The sequence below is a fragment of the Scylla paramamosain genome, chromosome 4 (genome assembly GCF_035594125.1).
Source record: "Scylla paramamosain isolate STU-SP2022 chromosome 4, ASM3559412v1, whole genome shotgun sequence".
Classification (NCBI taxonomy): domain Eukaryota; kingdom Metazoa; phylum Arthropoda; class Malacostraca; order Decapoda; family Portunidae; genus Scylla; species Scylla paramamosain.
In genome coordinates this window covers 9,637,501-9,655,000 of record NC_087154.1, presented here as the reverse complement: position 1 = coordinate 9,655,000, position 17,500 = coordinate 9,637,501, and the positions used below count along the sequence as shown (strand labels likewise).

Genomic DNA, 17,500 nt, shown 5'->3' with positions numbered 1-17,500 from the left:
AGAAGAAGAAGAAGAAGAAGAAGAAGAAGAAGAAGAAGAAGAAGAAGAAGAAGAAGAAGAAGAAGAAGAAGAAGAAGAAGAAGAAGAAGAAGAAGAAGAAGAAGAAGAAGAAGAAGAAGAAGTGGAAGTAAAAGTAGTAGTAACAGCAGTAATAATAGCAGTAATAATAGCAATAGCAGCAGCAGTAGTAACAGCAACAGGATCAGTAATAATAGCGGTAGCAGTAACACTACCAGTAACAGTAGCAGCAGCAGTAACAATAGCAGTAACCTTAACATTAACAGTAGCAGTAGCTGTAACACCAGCAGTAACATTAGCGTTAACAGTAGCAGTGACATTAGCACCAACAGTAGCAGCAACAGTGGCAGTAACAGTAGCAGTGACAGCAGCATTAACAGTAGCAGTAACAGTAACAGTAGCAGCAGCAGTGGTAGTAACAGTAGCCGCGGTAGCAGCATTAACAGTAGCAGTAGCAATAACAGTAGCAGCAGCAATAACAGTAGCAGCAGCAGTGGTAGTAGCAGTGGCCACAGCACCAACACCTGCAGGAGGGTACAAGCACAAGGAAAACAAAACAACTCCCAAACACAGACAAAAGAAAAGGAGGAGCAAAAACAGAAGTCTAATGAATCTAAACACGGCAATCCCCGCGGCCACCAGGGATTCATGTCAAGTCTTATTAGCAAACACTGATGCTTAATGAATACTAAAACACCACCACTCAGCGCACCACCACCAGCAGCACAGTGACCAGCGATCGCCACGCCAGCCACCGCCTCACACAACGATACTCAGATCCATTACAAGGTTAAATAGGTATGAATTCCTTGCAAGAAAAAAGATTGGATCCCTTATGAGGAGATTAATAGGATTCAGATCGCTTATAAATAAGTTAAAAAGGATCAGATCCCTTATAAGAAGATTAAAAACGGTTCAGATCGTTTATATGTAGATTAGAAAGGGTTAGATTCCATATCATTAAGTTAAAAAGGTTTAGATCTTCTTATGAATAGGTTCAAAGATTTGGATCTTAAAAAATAAAACAAAAGGGTTCAAATTCCCTATATAAGTAAGTCACAAGAGGCGAGGCCATCACAGAGATACAAATAGCCCAGCAGCGCAAGGCCCTCGCTACAGTTGCGGCTGCCCGCAATTAAGCAATTACGCTGCTCATCCTAACAAATTCCCGTCTGACTTTAAGAGGCAAATCACGACCACCATCACCATCACGACCACCACCACCACCACCATCACCGCCACCACCACCATCACCACCACCGCTAGAGTCAGTATCGAGGCAAACTCTGTAGCTTTTATTTAAAGAAATTACTACACAGGTACGGTACAATATACATGGATACAGTTAATACGTTTATCTCTCTCTCTCTCTCTCTCTCTCTCTCTCTCTCTCTCTCTCTCTCTCTCTCTCTCTCTCTCTCTCTCTCTCTCTCTATTATTAGCATAATAATATAATAATAATAATAATAATAATAATAATAATAATAATAATAATAATAATAATAATAATAATAGTAATTATTATTATTATTATCATTATTATTATTACCATCATCATTATTATTACTACTATGACTACTACTACAACTACTATTACTACTACTACTACTATTACTACCACCACCATCACCATTACTACTACTACTACTACTACTACTACTACTACCACCACCACTGTTATCACCACCACTACTACTATTATTGCTACTACTACTACTACTACCACCACCAACACTACTACTACTACTACTACTACTACTACTACTACTACTAGTACCACCACTACTACTACTACTATAGCACTATTATATTACTACCACAATAATACCAATCACTAATTTTACCCTGAAAGTCATAGATACTCGGAGCTCCACAACTCCGCCCGTCAGGTGACGCCAACGGGAGATGAATTTCCCCACAAAGCATCAAACTTTCCCTGCCTGATAACATTTAAGTGAAGAACCGTCGGGTTATTTATAGTGCTGCTCTCCTTCAGGCTACTCTGCCCCTCAGCACCTCAGGGCGGCCTCTCGGGCCTCTCGGGGCTTGTTATCCGTTACTGTTCTTTCATTTTTTTTTTTTTTTTTTCATATAAGAGGGGACACCGGCCAAGGACAAAAGAATTTATAAAAAAAAAACATCACTGGGGCGCAAGTCTACAAAAATAGTCAGATACGATCATCGAAAATTGAAAGATAAGTGTTTTGAAACCTCCCTCTTGAAAGAGTTCAAGTCATAGACAGGGGGAAATGCAGAGGCAGGCAGGGAGTTCCAGAGTTTACCAGAAAAGGGATCAATGATTGAGAATACTGGTTGACCTTTGTTACTCACCGCCTTTCAACAGCCAGCTCAGGTCTCTCAGTCCCTCATGATGTCTGAGGGCTTAGAAACGTACTGGGTTATAGTGTAAGAAACTCCAGGGTGGTTATTTATACTGTATAATTGTTCTGTACAAGTATACATAATGAAACCACGTCCGGCTTTCGATACACGTGAACCCCCGTCTGCTTCTGGTTTCCTCAATGGCTTCTGCCCGGAGTGCTTGGGGCGTCACCAGCAGCTAGGCATCGGAGGCAGTGTTGTGTATGTCGCGGGTCCATCTGAGTTGTGGAGGGTCTGGCGCCGGGGCCTCGTCAATTACAGTTATTAAGTGTGATGTAAGGCATTACCGCCGCCTCTAATCAGTGTGTAGTACTTTCAGTATTCCGGGAAACTTTTGATCGTATGCTACATGTTCTGTGCGTAGCTACTGTGGCGTGCAGGTCACTTCCCAAGAGAAACTGCAGCACGGGGCGTGAACACAGCCCAGCGTGAACACTGCACATCGCCAACGACATAAACACGGCTCTTCTTTTTTTTTTTTTTTATGTAGGAGTGACACTGGCCAAGGGCAACAAAAATCTAATAAAAAAAAATGCCCACTGAAATGCCAGTCCCATAAAAGGGTCAAAGCAGTGGTCAAAAATTGATGAATAAGTGTCTTGAAACCTCCCTCTTGAAGGAATTCAAGTCATAGGAAGGTGGAAATACAGAAGCAGTCAGGGAGTTCCAGAGTTTACCAGAGAAAGGGATGAATGATTGAGAATACTGGTTAACTCTTGCATTAGAGAGGTGGACAGAATAGGGGTGAGAGAAAGAAGAAAGTCTTGTGCAGCGAGGCCGCGGAAGGATGGGAGGCATGCAGTTAGCAAGATCAGAAGAGCAGTTAGCATGAAAATAGTGGTAGAAGACAGCTAGATATGCAACATTGCGGCGGTGAGAGAGAGGCTGAAGACAGTCAGTTAGAGGAGAGGAGTTGATGAGACGAAAAGCTTTTGATTCCACCCTGTCTAGAAGAGCAGTATGAGTGGAACCCCCCCAGACATGTGAAGCATACTCCATACATGGACGGATAAGGCCCTTGTACAGAGTTAGCAGCTGGGGGGGTGAGAAAAACTGGCGGAGACGTCTCAGAACACCTAACTTCATAGAAGCTGTTTTAGCTAGAGATGAGATGTGAAGTTTCCAGTTCAGATTATAAGTAAAGGACAGACAGAGGATGTTCAGTGTAGAAGAGGGGGACAGTTGAGTGTCATTGAAGAAGAGGGGATAGTTGTCTGGAAGGTTGTGTCGAGTTGATAGATGGGTGAACACAGCACTGCATAAACGTACAACAGCATGAACACAGCACACTGATAACAAAACATGAACGCACTGTGAACATCGCAGCATGAACACAGCACAGCATGAAGGCAGCGAGTCGTAAGCACAGCAGCACGTCATCGCAGCACAGCCCGGCGCTCCATGACAGACAATTTCGTGATAGTCTTTTGAAATCTGGATTAAAACTAAATCCCCGATATCGTTCTGATGAATTTTTATATCCACGGAAACAATCCATTAAAAATACATTTTCTTTATACTCTCATGAACAATTATTGTAAGTTTGTATATGTGTTGTGGCAGCACACCCTGGAAACAGCAGCCCCTCCCACACAACACACCGCTGCCTTGCTTCCATCAACCTGCTGTTTACCTTACACACACACACACACACACACACACACACACACAATAAATAAACAAATAAATGACGATAAATCAATCAAAATAAATAATAATAATAATAATAATAATAATAATAATATTAAATAAATAAATAAGTAAATAAATAAATAAACAAATAGAAAACGATGCCTACACTCTCACATTGTCTTTGGATGCGGAAATGAAGTCATGCACAGAAGAGTGAATAAAAAAGAAAAAAAAAAAGATCGATGATGATGCTCTTAAAAGTGCAGGAAGGAGGAAGTGCACACACGCAATAAATAACAAAGCGTCAGCCTTCGCCTTTGTACATCCCTCACCTTCCCTCCCCTCTCGCCGCTGTTCACTACGCGACAGAAGGTCATGAACAACCGCGGACCTTTGACGGCAAATTCTCCTCAAGCTTGATAAAATGTGACGCAAATTTAGAGTACAGCACTGAGAGACACTAAGGGCAGAAGGAATGATGGGGTAGTTCAAACCTTATAGACTGTAATGGTTCTCCTCAAGCTTAATAACACGTGACGCAAGTTTAAGCACTGAAAGACACATTTATAGCAAAGGAAGTGATAGAGCAGTTCACACCTTGTAGTGGGTGTAGTTTTGTGTCGGCGTAATGGAATCATCAAAGGATTCTCAAATAACAGGTGTCATAGTCATTAACAGCCAAGGGTTAATAGTGCAGTTGTTCATGTATTATTATTATTTTTATTTATTTATTTATTTATTTATTTTTATTTTTTTTATTTATTTATTTTTTTAATGTGAGAGGGATTCTGGGGAGGGGCAATAATATAAGCTGCATGTGCCCGGCTCGCCACCAAATCGCGGGAGGAACAGAGTGGGTGCGTGGATGACAGTGTTCATGTCACCAATCATGTAGTCGGGAATGTCAGTGTACTTACCTGTCTCCCTTACAGCCGCGGCTCAGCGTCACCAGGCCACCTCGTCTGCGCTTCCTGTAAAATTGAAAGAAAAATAGTTTACATGAGATACTTCTTGGAATTCCTTTTTGCCCTCATGGGGTGGTAAGTGTCGGCCATTTCTCGTATATTTCAGTTTTCAGTCTATTGGTTACCTTCATGTGTAAATAATAATAAAAAAAAAATTTCCGCCTCAATAGAATTGCACTGGATAATTTAGATGAGATCTGATTATGGTGTGCAGTCCTGGTCTCCACATCACGGGACGCATATACGGCTGTTATAAGTTAGAATCAGTACAAAGGAGAATGACAAAAAAAAGTACAAGGGATGAAAAATATTCTTAATAAAAGTATATTGAAACTTTTCAATTTACATTCCATAAAGAGGATTACATTAAGGATCTGATAGAGGTTTTTATATGGTACAGGGGATATAACAAGGCTCACGTAAGCAAAATTCTCAGGGTCAGTAATCAGGATAGAACAAAAAATACATAATGGGTTTGAGTTTGGTAAAGATAGATAAAAAAAAAAAAAGGAACTGATTCTGAAATACAGTGGTAGATGAATGGAATAGACTCAATAATCAGGTTGTTAGTGCTGAGTCATCAAAGAGCTGTAAAAGATTAGATAAATTAATGTACGACTATGAAAAAAGATAGGTAGAAATAGGCTGGTATGTTTCATGCAGAGAGTGCCACGAGTGGGCCTGATGGCTTCTTGCAGCGTCCCTTATATTCTTATGTTTACTATATGGTCTTATGTTTTTATGGAAGCGTGACATGAGACAGTTAGTGCACAACCCGTCCGTTTAGGAATGTATAGGTCGGGTGCGGAGGAGAGGACTTCGGAACACGCGTTGGACAGTGATGTGTTTCGTTTCTTTGAAGAGGAAAGTACGTCTATGAGTGATGCAGTGCCGTGGTCAGAAGTCAAGTAACCTGCTGCACCGCACTCACTCCCACGTTGTTTGCTTTCTCTCTCAATCTTAAGTCCTTTGACCTACTGGCAATGTTCTTATAGAATCTGAAAACTGCTACATTCCTGGTAAACCAAAGGACTTAATATAAATAGAAAACGGTAAAACACAAAGTGAGTCTGTTGAGTTATTTGACTCTGCCATGACTACTTGTTCTGCCATTCCTGCCTTGCTCCTGCGTAAAATACTGGACAGCACAGAACCCTTCCGAGCAAATGAAGATACTGAAGTAAGGCATAATAATGGCGGACAGCAAAGGAACACAATGGATTATGGAGCACAATGAGGTTAGAGATAATGTGACCACTATTAGGAGGGAAACCCGACATGGGCAAGTCAGGTCAATCCCTAATGGCGCGGAGGATGGACAGGCAGGCTGGCGGAGGGAAGGCGTGGGGACTGAAGGCAAGAGGAACAAAAATGGTCAAAGATACAGACAGGGATTGGAGTAAAGTGTTACAGAAACTTCTTCATGAATAACAAACCATAAAGCTTTCCTGCTCACCCTTCATATGTTCAAGCTAAATCTTTGTTGCTTTCTCAATGTTCCTCTTTTTGTATCGTCTTTACTCCCACACGTCGTTCTGTCTTCCTCCTCCTCCTCCTCCTCCTCCTCCTCCGCTACTCCATCAAGAACCGGCGGGCCAATCAGCTGATGGAGAAACTTCCAGCTCACCAATGAGCTTAATTTTCAGCCTCGTTGGTCCAGGTTAACATGGAGGAAATTAATAAATTAAAATGTGATAATCACTTGAGATGATTAAATTGCGTGTCGAGTTAATGACGAGCGAGCCAGTGGAGGCTCATCACCTGCCGGGCTTTGTGGCTCCCGCCGCGGCTCACGACTGGCGTGACGGCGGCTCTTTTACTGTTTCTTTGCCAGCACGTGGGCGGCGCGGGGCGTGCTGGGGGCCAGTAGCTTTTTATTTTTCTTCTTCGTACGCGTGAAGGCGGCCAGCCGGATACAAAAATTATAAGAAAAAAGTGTTATGTTGCCGTACATCCCCCTCCCACACATAAAAATGAAATAAATAAATAAAACAAAAATAAATAAATTTATCAATGTGGTATATACCAAGCTGTCAATACTACATAAGGTGGCCCAGACCAAGCACCAACACACACACACACACACACACACACACACACACACACACACACACACACACACACACACACACACACACATCATTCACAGTCTCAGCACCGTCGGCCTCTGGTGCAAGAGGACAGTCACGTGGACAGTCACCACTGCAGACAGCAAAAGGGACAGACAAATAAATAGTTAAATAAGAAAGATCGTGGCTGCTTGGAGGACCCTGATGGTGACACTGATGTCCTGCCCGCACCGCACCACGCCCGGGTCAGGACACGGCTGACGACACAAACAAACGACGAACTAGCAACCTAAGGACATGCCCGGCTAAACAAACAAAATAATCAACTAACTACCAAATCTAATTAGTTACAAAATTAGATGCAGATATCTATTAATTCACTAATTAGACTCTTTACCTGTCACGTCTATACAGCCAAATTTGTCTTTGTCTCAGTGTGTATAGAGTATTAGAATCCCTGTTTACTAAATCTATATTGAAATGTATATATGTATGTATGTATGTATGTATGTATGTATTTGTCTACTTATCTATCTATCCATCTTCCTATCTATCTATCTATAAGCGTGTATAAACTCAACACAGACTATACATGACGCTGCAGCGAGAGACTGAAACAGGAATATTCATACTCTTAAAATATATATGATAAAAAGATAAAATAATGCACGAAATTAATGAAAATATCAGCCATACAGAGTTACGAAAGTCTCATTAATTAGAAGAAAATACTGAAGCATTTTCTACCTTAGGCAAATACAATACTTGAATGAATAAAACATAAAGAGGTTAAAAAATAAATCAATAATAGATAATGAATGCACAATTCACAAACAATGTACAAATAGTAATTAAATACATATCTTTTTTACGATGACAAATGCAAAACTTAGCCGAGAAAACCAATAGATTTATAGAAATTAATAAATCACAGGTTGAAATGCGCACAATTCAGATCAGATTGCACATACGTAGTTAATTAGACAAATATTTAAATGGATTTTTTTCGCAATGAACACACACAATAAAAAAAGATTAATAAATATATCGCAAATAACAACTAAAGGATTAATTATTTAAATACTGAAGAGTTCTTTCTTCCACCACTATAAGAAAATAATACTAATACATTCATAAGTGCAGAAAGTAAAAAAAGTAAGAAACGCAATCAAGAAATAGTCTATATGGAGTTGACAAATCAGATGCTCAATTCTTTTTTTCTTTTTTGTTCTTTACTTTTTACGGCTGATTAACACAAAACTTAATCATAAACCAGTAAATCTATAAAGTTAATCAGCAATTAAGTAACAGGTGAACGTATACACACCTCACAGGGATACGGATGCGGCTGGCTCACCTGCTGGGCCGCTAATTGAAGTAATGTCTCCCAAAACACCACACGCTCCTCTCTTTTTAAAATAATTCCGGGTTCCTTCCCTATTACTCACGCTGACTTGCGCCTAATATGGATCATCCTCGTATTTCCTTTTTATCCCCTCCTCGTGAACTTTATTTTTTCACCCACTTAAAATGATCCGGTGAGGCGCGAAGTGGCGAGACGAGGGACGCAGTGTGACGCAAAGTGACGCGATACAGCACGACATACGGTGACGTTTTTCTTATGTTACGTAATGTGATGTGGTGTTGTTGTTGTTGTTGTTGTTTGTGTGTCGTATTATGATGCTTGTGTGACGTTATTTGTGTTGTTATTTGTGTGTATTGTATAGTGACGTTTATGTGACATCAGTGTGATGTGCTCAGACGGTGTTATGCTGCTGTGATTTCCATGTACTGTGTTGTAACGCTTATGAGACGTCAGTTTGCTTGGTGTGCTTGTGGTGTTGTGCTGTCATGTCTTGTGTTGTGCTGTAATGCTTCAGTGACGCTGTAACGTGATGTTCAGTTAGTGTCACGCTAATGTGCTGTGGTGTAAAGTTACAAGTGTGGCGAAACTGTGACGTGCTGTGATATGTTGCCAAGTTAGTGTGGCGGTATTGTGACGTGGTGTTTAGTTAGTGGTGCAGATGTGACAAAAATGGGACGCGTTGTTAAGTTAATGTGATGCAAATGTGACGCACGCTTATTAACTTAGACCAACGTTAATTTGGCGCGCTGCGAAGTTAGCGTGAAGTTAGTGTGACTGTAGTTGCATAGAGTCACACCGTGTGAAATCAGTGTCACGCCGCTAACGTGACACGGGAGAGAGCAACGCAGACGAATACAACGAGGAGGAAGATGACGCATTAGTGACGCAACACCAGCGGAACAGCTCAGGATGGTGACGCAGGAGGAAGAAGAAGACAGCTCGTGACGTGTGGGTGTGGGCAGTGACGTAGCGGTGACGTGGAGACAACTATGCGTCAACAATTGGAGGACAGGACTGTGACAGAGGATAAATTTGCCGCACAGAGGATAAATGCTATGGAAGAGAAGAACCATTGAAGGGAAAAGAATAAGAGCGACATGGATGAACGAAGAGGGAAAGGGATATAGGAAAGTAAGATAAAGAATAACAAGACCTGAGGTGGAGAAAGAGAAACACTGAAGGAGGGGAGACAGAAAGATATAGAGAAAAGATTGAGAAAGGCGTAGGAGGAAGGGAATATGGAAAGTTGAGTAAAGAAACAAGGAATAGGAAGAACTGATGATAGCATGAAAGAAGCATTGAAACAGAAGAAACACATGGAGGATTGAATGAAAGAGGTAGGATAGGAGGATAAGGGATAAGGGAACGTGGGGAGAGGAAGGATAAGAAAGAGGGAAGAGAAAATAGCAAAGAAGAAGAAGAAGAAGAAGAAAAAAAAATGATACAAGAAGTTAATCAGGGAAATAGAAAGAAGAACATGGGAGAGAATGAGAGAGGGAACGATAGATCAAGTAAAGAAGAAAGAAAGGGAAGGAAGAGATGCTTAGAGGAATAAACCAAAGAGGCAAAGAGAAGGAAATAGAGAAAACACCCGTAAAAAAAAAAAGAGGAACAGACAAAATAAAGAAGAAAAGAGGGGACAGCCAAAACATAGCAGGAAAAAAAGAGAGATACACAAATAAAAACGTATGGCAAAGAAAAAAAAAATAATACATGCAGAAGTGAGGAACAGAAGAGAGCAGCAGGATAAGGAATAAGCCGAGAACACGAAGGCTGCAGGAGTGTCATATACAACGTACATAAATCACATAATAAAAACACAGACAGGGACAACAACGCAGGGCTGACAGGAGGCGGGCATGAAGGAGTAACAGAACAAGGGAAGACACACAAGGACACGCTGCTGTGGGGAAAAAGACCATGCTGGGAGACTGCAGGAGGGCACGAGGAAGGAAGATTTACGTACGCTGTTCTGTGGACATAAAAACACGGACACTGGCATGGAGGAGTAACAGGACATAGAAGGACATGTTGTAAGTACAGACAATGCTGAGGAGGGAAGATGTACTTGTGTAGGCGGACACAGGACAGCAGGAGCACTTCCCGACCACCACCACCACCACCACCACCACCGCCGCCACTAGTCCCACCCGCCACCCGCTTGCTCTCTCTCGCTTCACTACACCCAATTACAGGGCGCAAAGCCGCATCCCTGATAGGCCCCTGACTTTTCCCCTTCCTTAGGTCCACTGGGAACGGGAGGGAAGGAAGGAAGGAGGGTGGGTGGATGGTACAGGATGGGTGGATGGGTGGATGGTTGCCGGGAGCTCTGTAGTACGGTACGAGACGATAGAAATGCGGCTGTCTCTCTCTCTCTCTCTCTCCCTCAGTCATTCATTCAGTCAGTCAGTCAGTCAGTCAGTCACTGCCGCCGCAGGGAGATTATGTCTGGAATAACTCTGGCGGAAACATCGCAAAATTAAAAACCCATAAAAGTGCCTCCCGAGGAAAATGGATTTCAATTTTCCCAGATTTTTAGTGAGAGAGTCGAGGTAAATCCTATCATAGGGTCGCAGCCTGGCCTCGGCCCTCCTTCCTCCTCCTCCTCTCCTCCTTCTTTCTCCTCTTTCTTTCCTCCCTTCTCTTCTTCATCTACTGTTTTCTTTATGCCTGATTATCGCTTCCTCTTTCTCCTACTCCTTTCTTCTCCTTTCTCCCTTCTTCTCTTCAGCTACTGTTTTCCTTATGACTGATTATCGTCACCTCTTTCTTCTCTTTCCTCCCTTCTTTCCTTCTTTCTTCTCTTTCCTCCCTTCTTCTCTTCATCTACCATTTTCCTTATGACTGATTATCGTCTCCTCTTCCTCCTCCTCCTTATTTTTCTCTTTATCTTTTCCCTTCTCCGATTACCATTCCATCTGTCTCCTTCTCCTTTCCCCTCCTTTTTTCTTCTCTATATTCACCTCTCTTCTCCCCCGTCCTTCCTCTTTCTCCTCTGTCTACTGTTCTTTTCTCTTCTTTCTCCTGTAACGGTTCCTTTCTCTTCTTTATTCTCTCTCTCTCTCTCTCTCTCTCTCTCTCTCTCTCTCTCTCTCTCTCTCTCTCTCTCTCTCTCTCTCTCTCTCTTTCTCTCTCTTCTAAGTATACTGTCTTTCTCTTCTGTTTCTGGGTCTCCTATACTCCTCCTCCTCCCCTTCCTTATTTTTATTCTATTTATCCACTGTTCCTTCCCATCTTCTATTTATCTGCCTCTTGTTCTTCTTCCCCTCTTCCCTTCTCTCTATCTGCTATTCCTCTTCTCTTCCTCTTTTTTTACCTTCTTTTCTCTTCTCTCTCTCGTCCCCTCCCAACTTCCTCCTCCTGCTTATCTCCCAATGTTTATTCATCTGTTTTCGTGTGCTCTCCCTATAACTTTTTGTCTGTTGGTCTGCTTGTCTGTCTAGTTGGCGACCTAGTTCTCTCTCTCTCTCTTTCTCTCTCTCTCTCTCTCTCTCTCTCTCTCTCTCTCTCTCTCTCTCTCTCTCACTGATTGGAGCTAATATATTCGTCGAAGTCAAGAGAGAGAGAGAGAGAGAGAGAGAGAGAGAGAGAGAGAGAGAGAGAGAGAGAGAGAGAGAGAGAGAGAGAGAGAGAGAGAGAGAGAGAGAGAGAGAGAGAGAGAGAGAGAGAGAGAGAGAGAGAGATTAAATTATAGATCCCATGCACATTAGATTTCATCCCAGATAATCCTATATTAAAACTACTTTGTGAGATGAAAATGAAATATTATCATTTTTAACAAGGTGGAGGAAGAAAGGAAGGATGGAAAGAAGGGAGCGAGGATAAAAAGGAAAGGGAATAGAAATAAGGAACTAAGAAAGAGAAGTGAAAGAAGAGCAGGAAACAGAAGAGGATATTGAAAGATAACTCTGAACAAAAAGAAAATATTGCTGTTGAGAGTTACAATATCATGCAAAAAAAGGTAATTATGTCATTAATATCAGCGGAATAATAATTGAAGGGGAAAGGAAGATGCTACTGGAACAAAAACAACCCTATCGCCACCACCACCAGCACCACCACCACCACCACCAACAACAACAACAACAACAACGACGAAGGTTACTACTATTTTTTTTTTTTTTTTTTTTAAGAGAAAGGGTGGGTGAAGTAGAGGAAAGGAGATAGAAAGAAGGAAAGATGGGGTGAAAAGAATGGGGTGAAGGATAGTAGGAGAACGAAGTGTGTGGGCTAGTTTTTGGTCCGGTCTCAGTCTCTAATTCTAATTCATCTACTGCTACTACTACTACTACTACTACTACTACTACTACTACTACTACTACTACTACTACTACTACTATTATTATTGCTATTGTTATTGTAATATAGGGTACGAGTATTTCTGCTATTATTTGCTGGCATAAACGGCAGGCAGGGGCTCGAAACACCAGAGCAGGCCGCAGGCATTACTTCTGAGGCAGACCAACAGACAGAGAGACAGACAAACGGACCAACAACCAGACAGGAAGGTGGATCACACTACTGTCACACAACAAATTATAATCATTTGACTGGCGATTTATATCTAGTATGCTCTTTATTACTTTTCTACTTAAATCGCATCACTATATCATTATTATTATTATTATTACTATTATTATTATTATTATTATTATTATTATTATTATTATTATTATTATTATTATTATTGCTGATGTATTATTATTTTTATCTTCTTCTTCTTCTTCTTCTTCTTCTTCTTATTATTATTATTATTATTATTATTATTATAATCACTATTATTATTATTATTATAGCTGGCATTATTATAATTACAAATGTTGATACTATCATTACTAACATATCATTATTATATTAAATATCACATGAGGCTCTGTTTATTTATTTCTATCACAAGGGGCCTGTCAAAAATGTTCTCATTTAACGGGCCAGCCATGTAACGCAAATCTTTATAAAAACAACTTCATTCCAGAATGTGCAAGCGTATGGCTAATAAACTATTGAATTTGAAGTTGAGTTTACTACTAATACTACTGCTATTACCTGTTATAATACTGCTGCTGCTGTTGTTGTTGTTGTTGGTGCTGCTGCTGCTACTAGAACTACTACACTATTACTACTATCAATATCACAATAACATGAAAACCACCACCACCACCACCACCACCACCATCACCACTATACTACTACTACTACTACTACTACTACTGCTACTACTACTACTATTGCTGCTGCTGCTGCTGCTACTACTACTACTACTACTACTACTACTACTACTACTACTACTACTACTACTACTACTACTGCTGCTGCTGCTGCTGCTGCTGCTGCTGCTGCTGCTGCTGCTGCTAATGCTGCTAATGCTACTGCTGCTGCTGCTGCTATTGCTGCGGTTGATGCTGCTACTGCTGCTGCTGCTACAACTACTATTACTTCTACTATTACTACTGCAACCACCACGACATTACTCTTATTTATACTACTACTACTACTACTACTACTACTACTACTACTACTACTACCACAACCACAACCACAACCACCACCACCACCACCACCACCAACCCCGCCACTACCACCACTATCACAACTATTACCATTTCCTGCCACAGGAAAAAAAAAAAAAAAAAAAAAAAAAAGAGCAGAAAACATTTTGACATTTGAAAACTTGAAAAAAGGATGGAAAATGTCACACGGCAAAAAAATAAAAGTTAACCAGAATGAAAACAAGAGAGAGAGAGAGAGAGAGAGAGAGAGAGAGAGAGAGAGAGAGAGAGAGAGAGAGAGAGAGAGAGAGAGAGAGAGAGAGAGGGAGAGTGTGTCGTGGGCGAATCTAATTTAACTCTTCACTCACAGTCACAGTCTCTCTCTCTCTCTCTCTCTCTCTCTCTCTCTCTCTCTCTCTCTCTCTCTCTCTCTCTCTCTCTCTCTCTCTCTCTCTCTCTCTCTCTCTCTCTCTCTCCCGGCCCCAGAGTTCTTGTCTAATGAGGGAAGTTGGTTATCGTGCGCGTCACTCAATCCATTACGTGTTTTTACTGCCATGGCTTTTACTCGACCGTGGACAAAAGGTTAACCCATGCAGAGCTCTCCCATAACTCCCATGAACACACACACACACACACACACACACACACACACACACAGACAGACAAAGACGTAAAAATGAGCAGTTAAGACAAACCTCTCCTGTCACTATTGAAATAAAGGGATGGAGGGAGGGAGGAAGGGAGGGAGGGAGAGAAAGGAAGAAAGAAAGAAAGAAAGGAGGGAAGGAAGGAAGGAAGCAAGGAAGAAAGGAATGAATTAAGAATGAAAGGAGGAAAACAAGGAAGAAGGAAGGAAGGAAGGAAGGACGAAAGAGAGATGCCATTACTCGCGTGTCAGTTTCATAAGGATATGTAACCTTTTCACTGCAATGGCTTCCTTTCAGCTTGATAAAATGGCCTTGTGCAAATTTATATTTTAACAAAACACTCACAGCGAAGGTGTTATTTAGTGAAGTCTTTTAGTGCATGTGGTTTAATTTTTGCTCAGTGATACAGCTAGTCAAATAATTAACCTTTCTCAGTACTCAGCGCCATCTATTCACATTTCCTGCAATGTACCGAAGCTTGCGGTAATGTAAAGTAAAATAGAGATCATGTGGATAAGTGATACAGTATTTTTGAGATGAGTACATAACAACTTACGGATATCGGACAGTTATGCTACATCAAGTTAATTGGAAGCAAATGAACAATGTGTGAGCAGCAGTCAGATATGCCCGTATTTCGAAACACTTTCCTCTCTCACCACAACCATTTTCAAAGGCCACAGACATGATTAGACGGGTTCTCAAGAGTGTCTCTCCTATTATTAATGTAGATGTATTGTTAATCTGCTACTATAACCATAAAAGCATCCTTAGAAATCCGTGTAACTTCAACTAGAGCCTTTGGAATGTTGTGGGGTGCAGCGCAGAAGTGTTTCAGAATATGTTACTAATGGAAGCTGAGTACGCCGCCAGTGATGTAGGAGCACGCTGTGTCAGTAGGTGGGTGCTTTCCTGGAAGCGAAGACGGAGCTGTTGACGTCTCGGTGGTGCCTGGCAGCTCTTCGGGGAATCATGAATGACACTCGGAGGGACATGAGAGGGAGGCAGTGAGGGGAAGAATGGATCTGCATGCCTGGACTGCCTCAACTTTCATGGTGACATCAAGGCGCTGGAATTAAGGTCCTTTATATTATGCATGTTTTTTGTGAAGATTTGTATTCACCTCTTCGTCCACTACGTGTCTTCCTCTACCACCCGGCTAAAGACAAAAGGAACACAAAGGAAGAACAAGCTAAGCATATTTGTTGGTCCACACGAGGTTTTTATATGATACACGATCCATTTCCGTATTTTAAAGCGTCTCGCCGTCTTATCTCACCTACTTCTGAGAGACTCGAGTAGAAATTATTGAGGCTTTTGGGAATTATTGCATGATAACAGTAATAGTTTAATAAGTGTTCTGCATCATCAATGGGAAAGACGCCCACGAGAACCTCGCTAATTACCTCCGTCGTCTTTGAAATTAGTCTTGATGAGAGAACAAAGCGTTTAGGAGAATGAGGCCAAATATAAGGCGAGAGATGAAGGACAGAGTCGCAAAGAGGAAGGTTCCATCAGGTGCAGACACTCACAGGATGGTCCTCTCAGTTCAATCGAAAAGCCACAATATTCATTTATCTCTTTATTTTTCTCTGAGCTTCAATATTTCACCAAACACTTTCGCAACGCATCAGTTACAAAAAATTATAACTGAACATGGGATGACAAATAAAAAGTACAGATATAATTATAGCAAGCTGAAAAACTTGAAAAGAAAAAAAAATAGATAAAAAGAAATGTTACAATACAATACTATATGGAATGCTGCTGCAAATTACACTGCACGGTTTCAAGGCTTCACGAAGCTGCCGGGTGCCTCTCAAATCAAGACACACGCAAAAACTCCCCCGCCGCCCACACCAAGTATAAAACGCTCATGGATTTTACGTCCACTACGAAATGAAAAAAAAAAAAAAAAGAATAAATGAATGAAACTTAATGACCTTCACTTATTTTTCAAAACTCTTCACTTCGTATTTAAACTATATTTTTTTCTTTGATGGAATTTTCGCGTTTTGTCAAGGCTGCCTCCCACGCCCCACGCAGTCACCACAAAGGCCTGCAGGAGGGGCGCGCGCTCCCCTCGCTGCCTCCGCCTTCTCGTCAACTCTCCCCGCCCGCCTCAGTGTGCTCAGCCCCCGCCTCTAAAAGTTCAAGGATGGGCAAAACTCTTTCTCCACCTCGGCTCGCGTCTTTTTATTTTATTTTTTCTCTTTTATTCTCATGTGTGAAGGGGGCTGGCCAAGGGTATGAAATTGGAAAAGAAGCCCTTTCATTTTCCCGCTTAGAAAAGAAAAGAGTGTTAAATAGAAAAGGTTATAGAAGAGATTTATAAAAGGGGGTCGGCCAAGGGTGTAAAATTGGAAAAAGAGGTCCTTTCATTTTCCCGCTTTGAAAAAAAAAAAAAAAAAGTTAAATAGGGGAGGTCACGGTGGGAATATGAAAAGAGGCTTAGAAATGCTATATAACATACTGATGAGTAATACTTGCAACTATATAATGAAGTAATCAACACAATATAACTCAGGGAAATTAAACATAACTAAACATACTAACTAATATTATGACTTTTCACTCGACATTTCTACAGTGATGCATACTTTTCGACACCTTATACTCTCTCTCTCTCTCTCTCTCTCTCTCTCTCTCTCTCTCTCTCTCTCTCTCTCTCTCTCTCTCTCTCTCTCTCTCTCTCTCTCTCTCTCTCTCTCTCCACCCTTGCGTCCTTGAAACATCACGATAAAATAAACGAGCTAGGGCGGGCGGGACATGAAGGTGATTCCAAGCCTGGCGTTGAGTGGCAGACCAGCAGGTGTGTGGCGGACCTCCCTGCACCACCACCACCACCGTCGCCAAGCCAGCGCCGGTGTGACGCCTCCTCCTTCCTCTGCACACCTGCCCACACCTCACTCATGCAGCAGTATTTTAAGTTCTG

General features: G+C 41.5%; 1 long non-coding RNA gene across 2 annotated transcripts in view; it reads right to left on the bottom strand.

Moving 5' to 3' along the window:
* LOC135099717 (uncharacterized) overlaps nucleotides 1–17,500 on the bottom strand; it is a 536,836-nt gene that overhangs the window by 213,111 nt on the left and 306,225 nt on the right. For both annotated transcript variants that reach the window (XR_010268311.1, XR_010268310.1), the window contains exon 5: nucleotides 4,950–5,003. This is a non-coding gene — a long non-coding RNA (uncharacterized LOC135099717). The remainder of the gene's footprint in view (nucleotides 1–4,949; nucleotides 5,004–17,500) is intronic.